We start from the raw sequence: 24,542 nt of genomic DNA on the forward strand, positions 1-24,542 counted from the left end.
ATTTTTCTACCTCATCTATGAATAGAATCAAATTTTGTGTGTGCTGTGGAGTGGAAGATTATGAAACTTCCTGTCTTCCTTCAAATATTGTATTGTGGGTGAAGTTACAGTTTCAGTTGATGCTCGTTCAATAAAGTTCTATCCCAATCACTGCTTTAAGATCTGGGGCCTCTGCTATTCCCCCAAAGCTTCTATTACAATACAGCAATTGCTACAATGGTGAAACTGTTGTGAAAAGAACATTTTCAAGCTAGCATTTCAATCGCTAAGCCGGTTCTAGAAGAAAATTCACCTGGCATAGCCAAGATTAGGCTCAGATCTTCAATTACTCCCCAACCACCTACTTCAATGTTCTGCACAAAATAACAAGGGATTGCATCACTTTTACTAAATTTAGTATTGAGATGTAACTATTGTACCTGTAACCAACCAGGTATTTTTTTAGTTAGGGTAGTAGACAAGTCGTAATGCACAGAGTTGAACTACTTCTATAAACGAAGTAATTTGCTCTTGATCACACTAAACTTTACTGCACTCACACACATCCCATATTATTGTACCTACACCCACAGCAAATCCAGTGCCGTCATGTGATTTATCAGTCACTTTAGAAAAGTTACAATGCGGGGCTCAGTTGGTGAAGCATCTGACTCTTGATTTTGCCTCAGGTCATGATTTCACAGGTTCTTGAGATCAAGTCCTGCATAGGTCTCTTCACTGACATAACGGAGCCTGCTTGGGATTCTCTCTCTTCCTCTCTCTCTGTCCCTTCCACTGCTGGGGCACATGCATTCTCTCTCTCTCTCTCAAAATAAATAAACTTAAAAAAAAAATAAAAGTTACAACACTTTAAGTCTGTCAGCAGAAGAGTTCTTCATCCCCTCTCCTTGACTGGCTGGAGCAGGAAGGGATAGAAGACACAACTTAGGTGAGGGTCTCGAAAATACTAATATTGATGCATGCTGTCTCTGGATTCCATGTAGACTGATCCCTTTCACCAGCAAAGGAGACTCCCAACCTGGCCGCCCACCCCACTGCTACTGGCCCCCTCAGTCCCCAAACTCTGTTCTCTGGTGACACTCTATAGTCACCCTAGTTACCAATTTTTAGCTCCCTCATCTGGATTTCTTCCATGGCAACGTGCGGGCTGCGGGAATGGAGGACAATCCATGCTGTTTCTTGCCCCATCACACCACGGTGTCAGTCCCCTCCAGTGCTCACCCTGTCACAGCAGACACAAGCCTGAGGGCTACAGCCTGATAGACTCCAGCAGAGAAAGGACAGTCTCCCACCCCTCCAAAGCTCCTTCTTGGAGAGACCTGTCAAAGAAGTGTTGCAAGCTCTTTTTAATCTCAGCTGGGATGGGACTAAATAAATACATACATACATACATACATACATACATACATACATAAAGATATCTCTTTGTCTCTTCGTGCTAGTCTAATGTCACATTAGGAGCGATGTCCTTTTGGCCTTATCTACTTAGGGTCTGGCACACTGTGTGTGTCTGCTGGGGCTACGACTTCCTCTGGGGAAAGGGCTAATGGGTACGATGAGAAAAGAGTTAGCAGGTCATACAGGAAAGGCTTATGGATGTTTTCCACTAAAACCTCAGATACAGGCAGCCTCCTACTTAACATTCATCAAATCTTTTCCTGTGTTGACTTTATTTTCATACTACAATACTTGAGATTTACAATAGCCTATGGGAGGTGGTGGGCTCTGTAGAAAAAGCAGTGTTAGGAGTCAGGCAGACCAAGTTGTCTTTAACTAGCTTTGTGAATATAATAATCAATTAAGTCTTCTTCACTGCCGGTTTGTTCATTGTTACCTTGGATAATAACAAAATCTACCTCTTGAGGTTATAAAACTTCAGGGAAGTTATCGTAAGCACTGAGTATGTACACTCTGTAGAAACTTAATAAGCTTTTTAAAAATTTAAGTGTTCATTTAAAATATGAAATTAGGCAATAATTTTAATTTTCAATTCAACCGGCCGTTCTAAAACTTCTGCTCTACATTGTCAGTTCTAATACATAGGTTGGTTAAGCACTAAATTGTCATTGCCCAGGTATTGGCAAAGATGCGGGGAAACTGTCAGTCTCATATGTAGCTCATTGAAAAACAGTCTGCCAGAAGGAAATAAAATCTCTAAATTATGTGCATTTTAACCGAACAGATATACTTCTAAAAACTTATCCCAGGAAAATAATTGCATAAATATTGCAAATAATTGTGCAAAAAAGTACGTATGAATACTTTTATCATAGCATTTACACAGCTAAATATTAGAACAAATGGGGGATTAGTTAAATAACTGTGAATTTACCCAGAGCATATGTATAGAAGAATGATGTAGTTCTATTTACTGACTTAAAAAAGATGACCACCACACGGTGTGTGTCTGTGCATGCACACATAAAAACACACATACATACCTACATATGCATATGCAGGTACACAAACATTCACCACATATGTGATTCCATTCTACAAATATTTAAATAAATATGGAAGCATCTGGAAGGTTGAATCCTATCATCAGTGGTAGAAATAAGGTAGGATTATGGATGACTTAAAAAATATTTTTCTCTACCATTGAGCTATTTATAGTGAGCATGTACCTTGTTTTAAATTTCTGAGGAGCAGAGATTCATGTGCAAATACTTCATGGAAGGAGAGTTCTCAGAAAGAACTTGGAAGGAAAAAGGAAGCAGGATAGGAAAGAGGAAGAAACCAAGCCAGAATGTCTAGCTTCAGCCTCATCCCATGGGGAGCTTTGGAGCATCTCCCTCATCCATCATCCAGATTACCCACCATCCTCTTCCTCTGACAGCACTTATTTCTGGTGGTGCAGACGTCTTGCCTAGTGCTCTGACCTATTCCCAAGGAGCCGGATCCCATGGTTTGCATGCCCTTATCAGGACAGTTATTTTCTTTCCTCACAAACTACAGTGAGGGTACCTGATGCCCCAGTGGGTCATCTGGCTGCCAAACATATTTCTTCCTTCCCCTCATTATGTAGCAGCAGCCCCACTTCCCCAAAATGATCATGGTCAGTAGCCTGGCCTTTTATGGTGACTACTTGTTTTGACTACTGGTCTCCTGGCATAAAAATCCTAAGTGACCAATCGCAGCCATGGTGTTAAGTTTAGTAGGACTCTTGTGCCCCTGGTGGAAATAGACCTACGGAGCCTACAGTCGCTAGAGCAGAAGCAGATTGCCCTAGTGGGACATTGAGAATGATAGGGAATGAGATCATTCCTCTTTGTACCACATAGTATGGCTCCCTGTTTACAACTTATCAAAATCTTTCAGTATCTATTGTTTTAAGATATATACCAGAACAATGGTGTTATCTCCAGGTTGGCAGCTCAGCTGCTGCTTCAAGGGTCTGTTCTGTCTTCTTCATCGGGTTAGCAGCAACTAGGTCACGAAACAGGTGGAAGGACCTGTGATCCCCTGGTTATGTATCCACACCTACTTTCCCATACAGTTGGTCCCTCAGTCCAAGGCGGGTCCCTTAGTCTGAAGCAGTATCAGTCATTCCTCAAGCTTCCCAGAGTATTGGGGTGGGGATACCCACCTGAGCCAGCCTGTGAGCCATCAGCAACTAGCTCTCATAGCAGCTGGAAGGTAGGTGCAATGACCCATAAAATAGATCTGGGCAAGAAACCAAGAAGTGCATCACTTCTATAATTAGAAAAAATAGCAATAGAGCTAAAAGAAAGGTTTTATATTCAGCTACATTTTAAAAATACTATACTTTTAAAGTGTTTCAAAATTCAATAATGTTTATTGTCCCCATTTCTTAATTCAATCATTTCTTAGTAATTTATAGCTTCTAAATTCAATTGTTAATTCAATCATTTATTTTATAATTTATATCTTGATGGACTTACAGATACTTATTTTACGCTTTGGGTTATAATCCAAATAAATTATTTAATTATCTTTTTTTTCCCCTCAAATTGTTCTAGCTTAGGCCATTAGGAACTTTTCAGTTGGTTCTTGTGCCTCTTTTGGAACACCACCATAGATTTGGGTGCTTTAGGTTTTTTGAGTTAGCATATGCATTTTTTTCGACATATAATTCACATAACAAAATGTACAATTTTAAAATGTACACTTGAGTAGTTTTTAGTATATTCACTATATTGTCCAACCATCTCCTCTAATTCCAGAACATTCCATTACCCCCACAATAAATCCCATATCTATTGACAAGGCAATATTCCCCCCTTTCCCCAGCCCCTGAAACCAGTAATCTATGGATTTGTCTATTCTGGACATTTAATATAAATAGAAGCAAACACAAAGTGACCTTCTGTGTCTAACTTCTTTTACTTAGCATTTTTTCTAGGTTCATCCATATTGTAGCATGTATCAGAACTTTGGTCCTTTTTTATTGCTCAATAGTATTCTGTTGTATGGATGTATCATATTTTGTTTATCTACTCAGCCTCTGGTGGACATTTATGTTATCTTTACTTATCAGCTAGTATGAAAAACATTGCTATGAACATTTTTGTGCAGGTTTTTGTTTGTGCATGTGTTTTAAATTCTCCTGGGTATATACCTAGGAGTGGAATTTCTGGGTCATCCAGGAATTCAATGTTTAATTTTTGAGGAACCACAATACAACTATAAATCCATCAAATAATCATCATTCAGCACTATTTGTCCACTTTCATGTATCATTTATAACCCTCTTGTCAAAGTAATTTGAGATGGTTTAGAGTAAAGAAATGTGCAACATGATATTATTTTAAAAAATTAATGTAGTAAAAAAGCACAGGATATGTAATATATGCATAAGTGGTTCTTAATCTTTTGGGACTATGGGTCCCTTTGAGAGGCAAATGGAAGACATGGAGGTAGCTGAAGAGAATCTGATATTTAAGACAGGGAAGCCCTTTTATCTTGAACACGAGAGAAGATGGATTCAGCAAATGAGTGTTACATTTGATTTGGAAGTTTCCAGGAACCAGAGCTCCTCCTCCTATGGAAAGGAGATCCTAGTCTCCCTAGCATCTTATTGCACAACTGTCACCCAACTATAGCTTTACACTACAACTTAGTAGAGCAGAAAACAGACATATAACTGCATAATTTAAAACTGATCTGGGGCACCTGGGTGGCCCAGTCAGTTGAGCATCTGACCTCGGCTCAGGTCATGATCTCACGGCTCATGATCTCACGGGTTTGAACCCCGCGTTGGGCTCCGTGCTGGCAGCACAGAGCCTGAGCCTGCTTCAGATTCTGTGTCTCCCTCTCTCTCTGCCCCTCTCTGCTCACACACACACACTTTCTCTCAAAAATAAAAAAAACATTAAAAAAAATTTAAAACTGATCCTAGGAATCTCACTCTTTTTTTTTCTTCAATATATGAAGTTTATTATCAAATTGGTTTCCATACAACACCCAGTGCTCATCCCCATAGGTACCCTCCTCAATACCCATCACCCACCCTCCCCTCCCTCCTACTCCCCATCAACCCTCAGTTTGTTCTCACTCTTAAAAGTTCATGGGCACAAACCAGTCTTAGAAACCTAAGATCAACTGGTACAATTCCCTGACTAGTGTCGGCCTGCCTCCATATTGCAACAACTAGCTTACTGATAATGTTCCCTGAAACATCCCAGTTTAGTCTACCTGCTCAACAGCCCCAGACAGGAGGAGGTTCTTCCTTTCCATGGTTACCTGACTTAAGTCATTCACTGTTACTGAATTAACTGCTTCCCAGGAGAACTGATAGTTCCTTCCTAGTGTACTTGGGTACAATGATCCAGACAAGACAATCACAACTGTCAACAATTTCTTTTCCCATCAGGCTTACTTAGTGTTAAATTCCATTGCATTGAAACACTGACATCCAGTGGTTTGCTGAACCTGGTTTGCACCAGTGAATAAAAGCCAATTACGCACATCAATTTCCAACTCTACATTCAGTGACAGGATGTTGTTAGTTTCAAATGGACCATGGTAGAAGTAGTTACACAATGTGAATTGGCATTTCCCCAAAGAACCAATTGATAAATCTTTACCAGCATACCACTGCTGACACCCCAGTCCTTACACACCAAATCTTACTCAATTATTCCTTTTACACAATGCTCCATCTAGCATTGTACCTAAGTATTTGACATACACACACCTCACAACTGTCTCCATTACACAGATAAGAAAAGTTATATTTAGAAACATTAAATGTCCAAAGTTCACAGAAAGTAGCATGTCTGAAGCTCAAACTCAGGTCTTCTTGACCCCCAAATCTACACATATGTGTGCATGACTTATACAATAATGTTCTTAAAACCATTTACTATTTTGATATGAAAAACATTACACGTGTCTATATAAACTTGTGCATCTGTGTCTTACACCTAGGCTGAAACACAATAAAAAAATAAGTTAGAAGAGAATATTTCTTTTATGGTAGTTGCTAAAACAAGGCAACTCTACTTATCTTGCAAATTAATTTGGGAAAAAATGTACCATAAATCCTTTTTTTGCGTGCTACCCCTCACCACCTGAGGGATTTGAAGGCTAATCCTAAATTATCTCATTTCATATGAATTTCTTCTTATCCCCTCCTCCCATTTATATCTCCCCTTTATACCACTGTTCTAGTCTCTTTTATTCAAGGATCATTTTCAGTGTTGGTTAGTGTCTCTTTCACTACACCGTGAGCACCCAGATATCATCTTACTCCCTTTCAGTTCCTAGAATAGCACTGTACACAGAGTCACTTCTCAATAGATAGTTGTTGAAATGAAATGAATCATCTCAAGATGACCCAAAAGAGCTGATCCTTGTTTTTATTTATTTTATGACCATCCCTTTCACCTTGCCACAAGAACCACTCACTGCTTCCATATTCAACACTCACCTTTTTTCTAAAGTCATAATTCTCTGTAAGTTTTGGCATCAAATCACATATAGGGAAGAAGTACTATTGAAGACACTGGGCACTTTGTCTGCTTGCTCTAAAAAGGGTCCAACCCAAGAATTTCTTTACTATCTCCCTGAAGAGAGTTACACAGTTTATACTCTCTCTGAACAATGACACAGCATTGTCCAACACTCAGTAGAATTTGCATTATGGAAATATTTTACCTCATCTGTCTAAGATTATATATTGCTAACATGTGAGTCTATAAATCATAGACAGTCTGAAAGAAGCATTCTAACTCTTAATGTATGTTTTAGTATATTCTAAGTCTAAGCATTTGAGTCAAAGAAACTGTATTTGCCAGTAACCTTAGCCATCCATGTTTTTGTCTCTAAAGGTCCCCAAAGCATCAATCATTATATTCTACCACTGAGCCTCTTCATCTCCAAATCTATTGTATATTGCCATATTTTGTTTTCAGGCCCCCTAGGGTTGGAAGGTATAAGGTTCTCTACAAAAGTACTCAGTATATCATTAATCTGAATGTCTTGATACTTGTCATAAAGAACAAAATTGTTTTCTTTTCAATTTCAGCCTGTTAATCTTACCTAGAAGCCTTTGTACCAACCCACCTCATTTTTTCTCCCATCTCAAACTTCATAGGGACTTATGCTGTTGTTAGAACTTTATACTTTGTAGCCTTTACTCATAAATCATCTACTTAGGCCCATAATCATTTAATTTTCCTCTTCAGTTAACTCTCTCTAGGTAGTATAAATCAGATTATTACATTATGTATTTGCATAATTTTCCCAAAGCACATCAAAGAATTTCATGATCCCATGAACCATTCTCGCAGCTCTAGATAGAAGATATGAGGGAAAATAGGTATGTTTAGCCATGGAGGAAACTGAGCTGTGGAACATTTCAGTAGATTTGAACCTGGTGTTAAATATGATCCTATTTAAGCCAGAATGACTAAATTTTATAATACCAGGCTACTAGACATGTTTCTATGGACAGCCAGATATGCTTTTGTCCATTCTTTTACTCTTGAGACTACAGACTTCCCACATTATTTCACAGAGCAGCCCCAAGACACCATTCGCTCTGGTTTCCTTAGAAACAACTTGCCACAAGCCTCTGGTGAGCTATTCCGTGATGCTTGTTTGCTAGTATTGATCCTGGCCATTCTGGCCTTTTTACCCCACATCCGATTCTAGATCAGGGTGAATAATACTCCACATCTAGAGACATGCAATCGAGAGAAATGGTTAAGAGCACTGGCTTTGCTCATGAATTTGAAACTCAATTCCAATACTTGAAGATGTTCTTTCAAGCTCCTATCTTGCTGTTTCCTCACCTGCAAAATGGAAGTTAGTAATGGTCCTCACAGGAGTTCTGTGAAGCTGGAATGACAGAATGCATATCGAGTCCCTGGCACTGGGTCTAGCCCAGTACTTGCTGAGGAACATTGGCTATAATTATGATTATTATTATTTTTTATCACCAGCACTGCCTTAGCTAAACTGCTAGTCTGCCAACAGTTACTGCACCAGGCAAACGCTACTGGTTCCCTGGGTCTATGTAACCAGTTTTGTGTATTTTTCTTCCCCCTTCCCTTCTTCCTATCCATAACTCACTTCCTCCCTTAATTAGCTCCAGAGGAAAAGACTTCAGCATCCAGATTTCCTCACTTCTAACCTAAAAACCTAGTTCTCCAGAACAAGGGCTAGGTATCTAACAGAGTAATCCAGGGATTTAAAAAAGAAAGAACCCTTTTTGAGAAGGAAAACATGGCTTTGGATGAAATCCGGCTATCATAGCCTATGAACTTCCCTTAGGGCTTCTTTAAAAGAAACTATTTTTGCCCTGCTGTTCAAAGAGACGCCTGGGATCGTTTCAGCAAATTAGCAATGATGACTTTCTACTTTTTTTTTTTTTATCTCTTTGCCCCTCACTAAAATCTTGTCCTTGGGGGCCAATGACAAGACATCATAAAAAATACCTTAGGGTATAGACAACTTAATTCCAAGTGCTTATTCAGTGTAGTCCTGTAATTTTTGTGAAATAGGTGGAACCACATCAAGCTCTCACATTTACGTTACTAATTGAGTTACTCAAATTAAATTCACCATTATAACCTGATGTAAAGTATGAAGTTATCACTCAAAGAGACAAAAAACTAAAACAAACAAGCAAACAAAGACTTACAGTTTAACTCTAAGTGGGTTAGCAGCTTAATCAGGGCAGTTGAGACAGGGAAAGCAAAGGGAGCCCAGCAGAGAGAAAGCTGTTTTTTTCCTTCTGCTCCCTTTCCTGCTTCTACTCTAGCCAGGACCCGCATCCTCGCCCTACACATGCCTTAATGTATGTCTTCCTTGTAAGGGACAAGGAGTCAATGATTTCTCTGGACTCGTCCAGCAGAGTAGATACCATCTCAGGAATGACTAGGCAAGGCCATCATGTGCATATTCCAGATCACTGGTGCTCGCTAAACATCTTGGTGCCAAAACTCTCTGGCTCCAGGGAACGAATGACTTATGATGGACACCTGCACCTCGTCCTTGTTCTCACCCGTTCCTGGATGCCTGAAAGGTGACGTACAACACAACTGTCAATAAAAACCCCATATCCCAAGCAAAGATGAGACTCGTGCTCCTTTCCTTTCTGAGTCTCCTAGACACTCTGTCTGTATCTGACCTCTCTCTATATGCCTTCGGTAAACTCTGCTTCCACTTCCTGGTGGCTTGCATTTGGTTTCCATCCTACATGAAGCCAAGGACCCTCTTGGCTGCTCCTGTGGGTCCCCTCTGAGTCCTCAGATGCAGCCTGTCTGAATCACAGTAGTAGTCATAAAAATGAAATAACAATATGCATTAGCAACTGTCATGCAAGACACAGTGCAAGATGCTCCATGTGCATTTTCTTATTTCATCCCTGTCTGAAATGCTCCTGCAGGCATGAGTCAGAAAACAATGTTATTCTCAGTCTCCATTGAGTGGCACTCAAGGCACCTTTCAGAGATCAATAATCCCTGTCCAGAGACTGTCCTCACTCTCAGAGGCCAAAGTTAACTAGTTAAATGTCAAATTAAAAGGGGCATGAGAGGAGCCCCTGGGTGGCTCAGTCTGTTTAGCATCTGACTCTTGGTTTCAGCTCACGTCATGATCTTGTGGTTTTGTGAGTCCATGCCCTTTGTCGGGCTCTATGCTGACAGCATGGATCCTGCTTGGGATCCTCTCTCTCCCTCTCTCTGCCCCCCCCCCCCCATTCTCACTGTCTCTGTCTCTCCCTCAAAATAAATAAATAAACTTTAAAAAAGGGGTGGGGAGGAACAGGAGAATCAAATATTGTCTAATTTCTTGTATCTTTAGCCAATAGAAGATCAAAACTTCCCTTAATGACTCAGGTTTTAACTCCAAAATCCATCATGAAGAGAAAATACTGGCTTCTCTTAAGTCTTCTGGCTCAAAATCTTCACTAAAATTCCAGTTGACTATAATTTAAATGTTGGTTTCCACCTCCTGTTTCTAGTTAAACATCAATACAATCAATATAAAGATGAAAATATCTGGATGCTGAGTCAGGGGTTAATTTAAAAGTAAAAACCCATGAGAAGAATGACCATTTATTGGATAAAAGTGTGGGCTATAATAGCAGTTCACAACCGGGGGCAATGCTACTCCCTGGGGAACATCTGACAATGTCTGGAGACATGTTTGGTTGTCACAAGTCAAGAGCAGGGGGGACTGCTGGCATCTAGTGGGTAGAGAACAGTGATGCAGCTAAATATGCTCCTGTAGGATGCACAGGACAACCTCAAAGAATTCTCCAGCCGATGTTGTCATTCCTAGTCTAGAAAAATGTGAAGTTCCTTCTCAGTTATATTCCAATTCTCTAAAACTCCTCCAAAGAGATGGTTATACACCTCTCCTCTGTGTTCAACCAACTCTGTATTCTCACTCTTTTTTCCTGGTTAAGGCAACGATTACTGCAGATCAAATGAAAAAATGGGGAGGTGGGTGAGAATCAGTCATGTTTCAACTTCATTCCTTCTGGGCCAATGTGAAGTGTCCAGCAGGGAAAGTTAAGGGTTGGAATTAGGTAGATTTTGAAGAGATACAGGGAGAACACAGGACTGGCCCTAGAGAAAATGGTCAACTTTGTGTCCCTGTCCCTTCCATCTGACCCAATTCCTTTTATCCATCTGCTTCCTCCTCCTGGCATCTCACACTGTCATTTTCCCTGCAGGGTGTTCCCCTTGCAGAGGCTACCTGATATAAATCTTTTTGATGCTCTTTCACTCAAAGAAACCAACCCACTATTGAATGATGCTTACCTAGAATGCATTTCATGAGAAAGGAAGGCAAGAACTAAGATGGGGCAGGTTTTTGCACCAAACCTGAAGCTAAGTGCTTATGTGCACTATCACAAAAAACTGAGGCAGGTCCTCTCAGTCTCATTCTGTGGTGACACATTTGCAGCACCATACAACTAAGTAACTGACCTAAGATTGTATGGTTAGCAAGTGGTGAATGTGAATTCAAACCCAGGTTTTTCTGTTCCCAAGGCCATGCCCTTTTTACCACGTAGCTCCCCAGGTCACATTTTACTTTCTCCCTATTAACTGGTGCATTCATCCATAAATCCCTGAAGGGTTCAACTCTATTGGTAGTAATTACAGACATGTAACCATTTTGGATTGACACATCTTCCAGTGGGCAGGTCCCTCAATGCCCATTAATCAGGTCAAGTAGGCATGACATTCTACCACCTATGTAGAGTATCATACCTAGAAGGACTTTGAAATATAATTCAAGCAGACAGGTCTTCCTAAGACCAACTGCCAATCAATACCATTTATGATAATGTATTGTAATCATAAGCCAAAGCCTGACTTGCTTTAATAAATCCAGCTCATAAATGGGACATCAGCTCCCTACCCATCTTGTTTGACTCTGAATCAGGTCACTCCTCTCTCCTTCAACTTTATAAATACAATGAGTCATATCTCTATAAATTATTTCCTTATAGGGCATCAGGGACGAGAGTAGCTTTCTGTGCTCAAGTGGTAATACCCAGAAGGCACAGGGGCATCTAAAAAGCTCCATCTTATCCCATGGGTTCTTAATTCATTAATGGATTTTAAGAGGTCCAGGTTTATAAAATTTCATGTAAGTATGCATTTTCTTCATATAATTGATGAAAACTTTCTTCAAATACTCAAAGATAACTATTGTTCCTGAATTTAGAAATCATAGTCTCTCCTATCCTACAGAGCTTATCCCATAGTTTCTGCTGCTACTCCAGTGCCCCGAATTGCAGTATAAAGGATTTAATTCCTTAATACTAGCCTGGGATACTGGGTGCATGAGGACAGAGAGCATCCTTGTATCTACCCTCTCTATCACTACATGCCCAAAGTTCTGGGGATCCCATGATCTTTATCAAGAAGCCATCCATGAGTGCAGGAAGTGTACTGGCATATTAATAATTGATGTTTTAAGTTGAAAGTGATAGAGTGAATGTGATCTTTGACTTGTTTTTGGAATCTCTGTGGGAATTCAGTAGAAGTAAAATTCAAAACTTCCCGTGTACAGTAGCCACCATGCCTTCTGGTAGTTATTTCCCCACAAAATAGTCATTTTCCCATCCTTAAAATATAAGTATCTTAAAATTGAAATAAACTTTCAACATCTAACCCCCATCCAGATCAGGAATTTGATCTTGCAATATCCTTTGCTGAAAGAGTCATCCCACCTATATATGGGTTCTCTCAATGATATGGTTTTGACTTGGCTTTTAAGGCAGCCTCTTCCATTATTTTAAAGAGAGTCAGAAGTGTGCAGACCTTTATTCTGTTGAGATACAATCTGAACCAACATAACATTTATTTGATTTCTTTTATTTAATCAAATATTGAGTATCTACTTTGTGGCCAGTACTACGCCAGGCCTGGGGGATACAATGCAATTGTGGCAGACACTATTCATAACCTCCTTGAGATTAACATCTAGCTGATGACTGCTCTAGAAGTGAGCCAGAGTGATACCCTCCCCTACAGGACAGTCCAACATTTGAGATGGTGATCAGGTTCTCTCCAGTTGTGTCTTTTTTCTAGGCTATATACCTTCATTTCAAGTGTCTTACAGATACCTTCATTATCCCAGTCAGCCTCTTCTATGTTTCTCAGTGGTCATCTGAACAATGGGTTGCCTAGAATGAAATGCAATACTCAAGTCTGGTGAGTCTCAGAGTCTGAGATTTTTGTGAAGACAAAAATCAAGTCTGATGATTTATTGCACAGAGCCTAAATTATGTATTTCATAAAACTTCTCTCAGATGATACTGATGCTTTAGCAAATTTCTGATCAGCAAAGAGAACAGTGGAACCCATGGAGAATGCCAAGGTGACTCTCCAAAGATTCAGCCAGCCAAAGCAGAGCTCATTATGCTTACCCACCAGTACTGCTGTTCTTGCATGACAGCAATGAGGCTCCACCACTGCAGTCATGCCACCACTTCTGAGCTAAGCTAGGTGTAGGCACCCACGTCAGCTCCAGACTCTAAATCCAGTCACACTCTCTGCCTAGCACTACTTTCTTCACTCCCTTCAATCCCTGCTTTCTTTACTCCCCCAGTAAAATTCTTAAGCAAAAAAATGTCAGTCTGTTTCCTAGGGAATCTGACCAAAGACAGAAAACCCATTGGGGTCCAGATTTAAATAAGTCCAACTCAATGAAGTTTTAGAGCTGAAATGGTTCTTTTTTTTTTTTTAATTTTTTTTTCAACGTTTATTTATTTTTGGGACAGAGAGAGACAGAGCATGAACAGGGGAGGGGCAGAGAGAGAGGGAGACACAGAATCGGAAACAGGCTCCAGGCTCTGAGCCATCAGCCCAGAGCCCGACGCGGGGCTCGAACTCGCGGACCGCGAGATCGTGACCTGGCTGAAGTCGGATGCTTAACCGACTGCGCCACCCAGGCGCCCCTAGAGCTGAAATGGTTCTTTAGAGTTGTCCCACCCTCCACAAGTGGCCCAGCTCTGAAATGGCCACATTGCCCAACTGTTGCTGTGGGTGAATGTGCTTTGGGTGTGGAATCTCTCTTCGGCTGTTAACAAGTCCCAACAGCTCAAAGGATTGAGTATCTAAGCCTTGTGGGTGATGGTCCACAGCATCCATTACAGTCCCAGAGTAACCATGTAGAGCAGTGTTCCATCTATCTGCATTGCATACATAAACTCTGTGTGTGTGTGTGTGTGTGTGTGTGTGTGTGTGTGTATTTAATCATGAGATTTCATGGCTACATAAACTCTGTGTGTGTGTGTGTGTGTGTATTTAATCATGAGATTTCATGGCTAATTTGTTACTGGCAACAGAGCTTAGATACTGCCCTGCCTAATAAACCTACCTCATAGCGTTGCTAGAAGAATATCTGAAAATAAATGTGAATCACCTCATATGAGAGGAGCCTTATCCACCTCTTTCAATGTTTGCACTTCTCTGTTTTCTGCATGATAACAAGATTTTCAAGAATGGACTCTATTTATAGTGTTACCTCCCCATTCCTTCATGGTTCTCAATGTGTGTTCCTTAGGCCAGCATCATCAGCATTATCTGAGAACTTTCCAGAAATGTAAATTCTGAGACCCATCCTGGACCAACTAAATTAGAAACTCTGGGCATAATGCCCAGCAATCTGTGTTTTAACAACCTGCCTAGGTGATTCGCATTCATGTTAAACTTGCTAAGCACTGCTCTAACTCTAATTTCCTAGACAATATTCTTGCCATCCAAGACAAAGATGTGGGCTCATCTGACTGTTCCTCTTGCTTCTAGTCCCCCATACTCGTTTTTATATTCCTCTATTCTACCCATTTTCTTATTATATTCTATGATCTGTAGAAGTGTGTCTTTTCTCATCACTATGCCCTCATCTAGGGCAGGTATCAGCTATGTTATTTTTGCATATCCAGTGCTTTGCATTGTTCTTACACGTAATGAATACTCAACAAATTCATTCCATTAATAAATATGCAGCACATACTGTTTGCCATGGACTTTTCTAGGTATCTCAAAAAACTCGTATTTAACAAGAAAAGATACAACCTCAAAAACAAATGCAATAAAGTGATGCAGATGCTATAGCAAAATATTAGTAATGATATCCCTTGTGTCTGGCACTCTCCTAAATCGTTTGCATGTGTTAATTCACTTAGTCTTCACAGTAATCCCATGAAGTATGATTCTAGGAAAAGAACAGAATTCATCCTAAGGAAAATTTACTCTTTCATTTAGCTATAATTTTTAACAAGGTCTTGGTTATACAGGACAAGACCATAGCCCAATCTGGGATACAAAGGATAAAGCAAAGGTAGCTAAAGTGAAAGATGATAAGTAGAAGGTTGTCTTCCTTGGAGGTTGGTGCTTTGATAACTGATTTTTTTCTTGTCTCCCATGCATGAACTGGGGAGACAGAATAAATGGATATATGATAATGTCTTAAAAATCAATAAAATCTTAGCCTAAAGAGTAACTCTCTCAGGGTAAAGTTTTAGACACTGGGAGTAGGGGTGGAGATATTGGGGTAAGGAGTCTTCAAATCATAGTGCCTATGATGATCAGCCTGCTTTACCTTTAAGGTTATCTTCCTGTCATTTCTCAAAACTATGGAAAACATTTTTGTCATGTGATACTTCGAGCAGAAAATTAAGAAAGGTTGTTTTATAATCTGAAAGACTTGTTGAAAAGTAGGATTTTAATACTATTCATCCACAGAAGAATTTCTTGGATTCCCTATCTTGAACTTATTCCTCGGCAGATTCATGACTGGTGTTTGAATTATTCACCACTATTTACATTGAGCAATTAATTCTCCCCAGTGTGATCTGACCATCTCTGAAAAGCTATATTATCAGGCAAGGAAAAAAATCCATAATATCGGGCAGCTGAAATGATTTTGTAATTAGCATGACATGGTTTTCTATAATGTCACATTAACTCTGAACATGAGAAAAGACGGGGAGTAAATCGAGCTCAAGGTGTTAAGTAGCCCCCTTTCTAGCACATGTAAAGGAAACCATGCCATATCCATCATGTTCCACACATCCCAATGCCTACTGTCATCAGAAAAACAAGGCTAGGAATCTGTATGATAGAAATCCCAGGTTGGGGCGCCTGGGTGGTGCAGTCGGTTAAGCGTCCGACTTCAGCCAGGTCATGATCTCGCGGTCCGTGAGTTCGAGCCCCGTGTCAGGCTCTGGGCTGATGGCTCAGAGCCTGGAGCCTGTTTCCGATTCTGTGTCTCCCTCTCTCTCTGCCCCTCCCCCATTCATGCTCTGTCTCTCTCTGTCCCAAAAATAAATAAACGTTGAAAAAAATAATAAAAATAAAGTTAAAAAAAAAAAAAAAGAAATCCCAGGAAAACAAAACAGGCAGTGTGTTATAGACTGTATAGACTGTAGTAATGGTCCGTTCTTCACCTCCCCCTCTATCCACAGGTGATTCAGTAGTTGTACCCATGAAAGAAACATAATACATTTCCTTGCCCTCTGATTTTCAGTTTGGCCACATGGCTTGCTCTGGTCAACAGAATGAAGCAGTGGTGACAGTCATGTTCAGTTTTGAGTCTAGGCAATCAGAGGCCTTGTTTGGTTGTGCCTGCTCTCTTGACCTCTGCCATCTCCACGAGAAAAGTTTGCTCCACCTGTAGGTCCCTGGAGGAGGATGAAAGACTCATGGATCAGAGCCACAGCAGCAGCTGTCCTAAGCAGGCTCCTTCTAGGTTGAGCCGAATCCCTAGCCTCTGTGGTCACAGCATGAGAAATAAATGTTTACTGTGGAAAGCCAGGGACGTTTTATGCTACTATGCAGCAATACTGTGGCCATGGTTGACTGATACCAGGGGGCATCTATTCTTTGTTTCAAGATGACTTCAAATGCAAACTTGAAAGTTAGCAAATAATGATAACTGAGTTTCACCTTGAAATGTACTAAAAATAGGATAACCAGAAACAAGGAAACCAGAAACAAAGACTAAGAAAAATAAATGGCTCCTTGAACTGGCTTTCATTTTAAAGATGATAACAGAGAAGAATCCAGTCTTTCAGTGAAACTCAGGGACTGCCGCTTGACACTTTTAATTAAAAAGACATTAAAAAATTAACACAGAACTCTTCCCACTTTGCTCCAGGGCAGCTCATGAAAGATTGCCTCTTCGCTATCAGAATGCATAATATCTATGTCCAGACCCATCTGCTTCCCCTTCTACAGGAAAGATTGTGAATGTCAGTGCCTCCAGTGAGAAACTGTCCTGTCGAGGCTTAATTTCCTCGGCACTGATAACATAAAAGCAATCTGGCAGAATAAATTAGTGGATGATTCCAAAGCACACATTTTTGATCTTCTGCCATATTCCTGACAGAAATCATAATAGTCAAACTATTTTTCACTACCAAGAATGGAAAGACCTATCTGAAAAGGCGCAATCCTGTTTTATCTTCTTAAAAAAACACCTTGCGAGAAACACCTTGTTATGCTGGGAGGCATAACTTCTTGGACAGTGCTTCTAAAACACTAATCTACATACAAATCACAGAGAGAGCATGTTTAAAGTGGATTTGGATGCAGTAGGGAGGGAGTGAGCTCCAAGATGCTGAATTCTAAAAAGCTCCTGTATGCGGCTGATGCTGCTGGTCCAGATACCTCGAGGGGATCATTCTTTATCTATGAGCAATCTCTGTAAGTTGAAGTTATCCTGAACTTCAGGACTGATTTTCAGTACCAGGAGAGAATATGGTGCAGTGGAAAGAACAGAGTTCAGGGCCAATCTAGTTGGTTAAGTAGCAAGATTTAAATCTCGCCTATCTACTCAACTTGCTGCGTGTTTTTAGACACTCTCAGCACGCACTTCTTTGCCGAAAAAATGAAAATAAGCACTGTGGGAAAGGAGTTAACCTAGAGAAAATCTTGTTAAATGGTCATCCGTCAATAAAGTGAGTTCCTCTCTTTTAACACAGTAAAATCTCAACCATAATCTCAGTTTCCCTAATAAACTGACCTATGTTGTATATTTGGAGGTGAGTTTATGCATGCATGTTCTGTTTGTTTATTTATCTTGTGACAAAATGCTTCAATCATGAGGAGACATGGAAACAACACGTTCTGAGATGTCGAGATGGTTAAATGCTATTTATCTGATAAAATTTCATCAAAGGCACACTCTTCACTAAAACTGTGATAAGTGCTTTGAAGTATATAAAGACAAGATTTCACACCCTAAAGGAAACTAAAATCTAGAAAGGATCAGAATTGCATTTTGTATGGATGGTGTTATCTTCTTCTTGAATCTGTTTAAGACTTCCCTGTATTCTGGGACTGAATACATTTCATTAGTATTGTCCTTGTGCTTTTAAGAGATATTGGGTTTTGTAAAATAAAAAAAAAAAAAATCCCTTTTCAAGAAAGGACTTTTAGAAGCTGTCTTCATGCCTTTCCAGCCAGTTTCTTCTGAAGTTAAGCAACATTAAACATTAAGTCACTGAAATGATTAGGACAAAACAAAGGCACCTGATATCACTACACAATTCTTAATGTATATTTTTAGATGGGAGGAAATTGTTGAAGTGATGGATTCTTAGAAATAACTTCTTAGTTGCTGATTAATCCTTTAATATCACTAACCCTCATAACCCTCATTAAGAAACATCTACTTTACATAATTTAGGAGGAACGTAATAGTTGCTTAATAAATGACAACAATTACTTATTCCTTGATCCCTTTTTCTTAGGCTTTTCATATACGATACCAGGTATCTCAAGGCAATACAAGCTAGACAAATTGGTCCATGGGGTTTTACCTTGTAATCTCCCATGTAAAACACAAAGATGAATGTGTAGCTTCACGTTATATGGCCGTTTGTATTAAATTCAATCATTACTCTAGTTTGTCAGCACACTTTCTTTGTGGACCCCTATTACTTCCTCCCAGAGCTCTTACACAAAGCATCTTATAATCTTCTCCCCTGGAACTGGAAAGCCCCCACCTACATTCTGTCCCCAGCCCTAACTAACAGAGTATATCACCTGTGCCAGCAGCTGCTAGAACTGGTGATAAGCCCAACAGGGCCCTTCACTAATAACAAAGCCTGAAGCTATGGAAAATCACATAGTTGGAAAGCTTCTCAGGAAATGAATTGCAGAGCTGTGAAACTGAGAGCCAGGGGTGGGATTTGTTTGTTTGTTTGTTTCCAACTATGAATGCCAATCCTAGGCTTCTCTAAGTTGGCAGAGTTTGTAATTCAATTGTAAACACTCCTATTATATATCTATGGAGTTGTAACTGGGTTATAGCAAAGGGCAGCCAACTCATGCACCACCTTCTAATATTAGAAGTCAAAGAGAATGTAGGAAGTAGAGAATTTTTATGTTTTTGCAAGACTTGCTTTCCTTAGTTTGAGATTCCTAGTGTAATCAATTGCCTCCATTTATTAAGCACCTACTGTGTTCTAGGTACATAGTTTATCTTATTTGACTATAATAACTTTATGAAGTATCTAAAGTTTTATCATGCCAATTTGCAGATGAGAAAACTGAGATTCAGAGGAGTTAAGTATGATTTTGCCTGGATCAGAAAACTGTGAATTGGTAGAGCTGGGATTTACAGTCTCTGTGACTTTAGTACAGCTCCAGCACACAAAATTGTTTTTATAATATTACACCAATGTATTAAGAAAGTGTCTCCTTTTCCTCTGGAAAGTGAACTTTAGAATTGATGAAATAGGGAAAATCAAATAAATGACAACCTCTAATTGCCACTGTAGTTTCTCACCCCCAAATCTTTTATAAAAGTTGTACATGAAACATTTGGCTGATTTGAGTTTCCCGTACCATCCATGGGCCCCTATCCAATCTTTAGGGAAAACGGTGAGCTAATGAGCAGTCAAATGTCAAGAGACTTGAGGTCAAGTTAGAGGATTGGAGAGAGAGATCTTCAGGCAGCCTAGGAAGACGGGACAACTGAGAAATGGAAGGCTTGAGCACGTCTATGTATTCATGGAAGAAATTTCTACATGAAGAATTTGTTTTACTTGAAAAAAAAAAAAATCCCTCCCTTAGCCAGATCTGCTTTTCTGGGAGAATATTTTCTTAAAATCTCTTCAGGGCAGGATTGGGAAAAGAATGTGCTGAGGTGGTAGCCAAAAGAGGGAGTGATAAGGAGAAAGAATGTGGTAGATGAGAGGAAAGACAGGAATCTGGGGAGGGAGCTTGAAGAAGAAAAATGTTGGATGGGGAATGTGCTGGATGAAATGCAGTGTGTTTCCTGAGGTGACTGAAGCTCATGATCTCTAGGATTTTCAGTAGAGGCTGCCAAAAGTACTGGAACTAATGAAGAGGTGGATTCCTTGTCATGATTGATGGTGCTGGACAAGAGAACATCCGACTTCGGGCTACATCCAGAATATGTTAGCTAATCTCCGGCACCACAAGAGAAAAGGACTCAGACTACACCAGGCGGTGGGGAGAATTAGAGCTTTTGATTCCCCTGAAATTGACAGCATTTAAACCTCTCAGAAGCCTCATGCCTTAGATTCTTGATAACATGGCTCTGCCCTCATCCTATAGCTCCTATTAGATGACAAAATAAATGCGCTGAGGCAAGATTCACTTTAGAAGCATCTTTGTACATCCTCTGATGTTTAGTAGATGTAATGCTTGATACATTTTTATATTAGTAATTAATAAATCGATTTCCAATATATTTGGAATCCACATGAAACTTAAAGCTTTATGTCCTTGAACAATTTATGTAATCTCTCTGAGTCTTAATTTCTCTAAATGTGAAGCTGAGATAATAATACCCACTTTATAGGTCCAGTGTAAAGATTAAAAGGAGTACTCTTTGCATGTAGGTGTGTATATATATGAAATATAATATTCACATAAAGCATTTGGCACAGTGCCTGGAGTGTGGAAAGTGCACGAGTCATGGGTGTTAGCCGGTGTGTTTAAGTTATGAATACTTTTTTTCAGATCTTGACTTTGATCTGAAGTGCAATCCCATAGATTGGAAAGCAAGAACTTTCATTACATTCCTGCCAGTCCGCAAGGCTGGTTTTCTCTTTTTTTTCTCCACCTCCTCATTCCTATACCCAAGTTTGATACCACTCAGAATTAACATGAGTGCCACATGGGGTCCCTTCACAACTTCTGTGACTACTTCTCCCCATCTTCACACACACAGACCCCAGCATTTATGCATTTTTGAGAAAATTCAGTCTTTGAGGGTCACGGGGAAGAGTCACCCTGCAGACTGTGTAGCACTCTTACCATCACACTAGCCCCATCCCCCTCTCTCCCTTTTGCTATTTTCCTCCCCCTGAAAAGTGGCAAGAAAATCTGTTCCCTTAAGCAGTACGGAACAGTGAAACTCAAATTTACGCCCACTTGGTCCAGCCTTTCATTCTGAGTGCTTTTCCCAACAAATGTAGTTGTTTTCCCCTAGGGAATTCTCGTGAATAAAAAGTCTCTGTTCTGATATGTTATCACTAATATAATAAGGAACTCCCGGTGGTGAGTTTCACTAAGCCTATAATTAGTTTACCAGGGCAGCTACTGAGTCTTTTCCTTCTTTAGGGTTCTTCACAAGTAGATTAATGTGTTTGTGCAGAAGGGAGCCTGAGATGCTCTATTTTCCAGCTTGTCTCATAATATAAGATCTTGCATTTATAATAGGGGTTTTCCTAAATGATCTCAGATAGAAGGGGTTAGAATTACCAAAGCTCAGAAAGCTTCAGATACCTAATTAGCAGCGGAGCAAAGATACGAAATTGGGTCTCCAGACCCCTAGTTCTATGTTCTTCTCACAGCATATTACATTATACCCAATGCTCTAGCTCAACTAAATAAACCTCTGTAGACATCTGATTAGAGACCAGGAAGTGCCCTCCTTCCTGATCAAGGCTGACCTCAAAGTTCTAACTCATTTATTTCTATTTTAGTTCTTAAAAGAAGAAGGAGAAGAAGAAGAAGACGACGATGACATGCTTTTCTTTTAAAATGATGCGGTGTTTGGAAACACCCCCAAGAAGGTTCTTTCCTTTTTTCAAAAATAAATCTCAAGGTCTGGTTTTGTTTGTTTGTTTGCTTGTTTTTGGTGAGGTTGCTCTTCAAAAGGACCCGATGCACTTGGGTTGTGCAGCCATCTGCCACTACATGCTCAAGTATTGTGGTTAAAAAACTCTGGTCACCCTGCCTTTGATATAGAAGAACCACACAGGGTTGAGTCATATGCTGTGGAGAGAACACAGCTAATTATGGGATGTGCTGGGCCCAGAGAATATGTTAACTGCTACATAATTACAACTGCAATCCAAGGGGATAGAGTCATGGAAATCCAGTTAATATAAAGAAGTCAACATAAAAATACTCAATTCTAAGCCACAAACTACTGAAATATATTTCCATTCTTGAACTCCTATTCACATGAACTTCCCAACTGAAGATCTGGTTTGTCATCAGGGATGTCCATGAGCCTGGAGCCCTTTTTGTAATTAAATATAACATTGCTTTAACAATCCTGGGTTGTGATGGTTTGAAAGAAGATGAGAGTCCCGGAGACACAAGACCTTGATTCTAGCTTCAGCTCTCCAATTAAAAACGCAAGAGACCTTGTACAAGTCACTTAATTTGGGGAGGGGGGAGGTTGTGGGTAGATTGCTTGAGAGAGCCTCTAAAGTTTCCCTTCACAACAAATAGAAATAGTCCATTTCAAAGGAGTTATTGAGCACCAAGTTCATGCCATGCAAGTATTTAGAATTCAAAGATGAATAAAACATAGCCAAAAAGCCAATTTCACAAGGTTATTACACTTTTCTGAATGTTCTATAATTCAGTAAGATCATGACAGTAATAGAAACCTTACCTTTGGGAATTTTCTTTATTCTCTGAAAAAATTTCAACTCAAATTCTGATCAAGCAAAGTAACTTCTCATGACCAGTAGATTGAGAAGCTGAATGGTGGGGAAGTAGAAATAAAACTTTCACTGGAAATATTTCATGGCCACATTCGATGATGTCTAGGTTGTGTTCTACAACATTCCATCTGTAGGACATAACAGGCTGAAACCAGAAAAGAAAGCAGAGGAACATAAAAGGACCCCAGCACAACAGTTGTGTAGTATACAGGTGTATGTGTGTGCATGTCTGCATACGTGCGAATATGCAGCCTTGTCTCTCAGGGTATGACACAGTGGTGGTTCTTAACCTGGGATCTGAATTGGGACCATTTAAGGTGCCCATGTCATACCATAAAGTTGTCATTCAGTGGATGTGCACTTTACCCATTTTGATCCTTGGACACCCCTGCCAGGTTTATCTACATAAGAAATATGGGAAGGTTATGGCCTTGAATTTTGAAAAGTCTCTCTGGTTTGCGTTTGTTCATTTCAATGGTAATGTGAGACAGGGTTTGGACTTAACATTCATTAAGACAGGGAAGAGAAATATTTTTCTTCAGTGTTGACTTGGGGAGTGTGTTGAGCAACTCAAACATTTTAGAGGTACCAGTGCCTGATAACATGTTGGCAGAGATCCTGTGTGAGTAGACACAGTTGCTTGGAAAGATTACTCACTTTTCTCTAGTGGATCTACATACACTGTGTAGTTTCAATCAAAACTCCATTGAGATTTTTCAAATGGACATTTACTCAGCTGTTCCTAAAGTTCACTAAAAGAGTACATGACCAAAAACAGCCAAGAAATTCCAAACAACACAAAGTAAACAATGTAGCAAATCAAAATATAAAGTTATAGATATTAAAACATTGTGGTGACTATGTCATGAATAGACAAACTGGAACAGAATACAAAAGTCTAGAAATGAACATCCATAAGAATTTATTACGTGATAAAGGTGACATTTCAATTGGAGGTAAAATTATGTGCTACTCAAAATTTAGATTCTATTTGGAAAAATAAGCTATATATTTCATTATATATACAACAGAAAGACTAAAATGCATAAAAGAAAGCTTTGAAAAGTATTAGAAAAAAACATGCTAATAAGACAATTAATTAAATTAGGACTTGAATTATGATCGTAGGGCACTAGAAAAAACTACAGTATATATATATATATATATATAAATGTGCACACACACATACTGGCAATATACTTCCTATATACACATATGTAAGTCTTTCTAAGCAACACACAAAACTCAAAGGACATAAATACGAATACTGGTAGACTTCACTACCTAAATCTTTCAACTTAGATACTTCGAAAGACGTCATAAAGATCTTTAGAAAACAAGGAACAGTGGGAGAAAATATTTTCAAAAAAAAAAAAAATCAATACTCATAATATTAAAAGCTCTTACAAAGCTCTAAGAATAATGTAACAAGACCACTAGGGAAAAGCACAAAATATTTGAACAGACAGTTCAAAAAAGGAAGAGGGAAAAGCCACCAAGAAATATCAAAAGATACTCAATCCGGGGTAATTGAGGAACTAGAAATAATTAACACCAAGAGGCCATTTTTCACCAATTACAAAAATTGCAAAAGATGATATCTGGTGCTGGCAAAAGTACAAGGCCAAGAAACGGACACTCTAAAGCACTCTACACAGGGCGACAA

At 39.5% G+C, this 24,542-nt stretch overlaps 1 long non-coding RNA gene across 5 annotated transcripts in view; it reads right to left on the reverse strand.

Annotated features, from left to right (window-relative positions):
- Positions 1–24,542, reverse strand: part of LOC123585549 — a 253,585-nt gene that overhangs the window by 84,656 nt on the left and 144,387 nt on the right. For all 5 annotated transcript variants that reach the window (XR_006706277.1, XR_006706278.1, XR_006706274.1 and 2 more), the window contains exon 5: positions 22,825–23,021. This is a non-coding gene — a long non-coding RNA (uncharacterized LOC123585549). The remainder of the gene's footprint in view (positions 1–22,824; positions 23,022–24,542) is intronic.

The sequence above is a fragment of the Leopardus geoffroyi genome, chromosome C3 (assembly GCF_018350155.1).
Source record: "Leopardus geoffroyi isolate Oge1 chromosome C3, O.geoffroyi_Oge1_pat1.0, whole genome shotgun sequence".
Taxonomy (NCBI): domain Eukaryota; kingdom Metazoa; phylum Chordata; class Mammalia; order Carnivora; family Felidae; genus Leopardus; species Leopardus geoffroyi.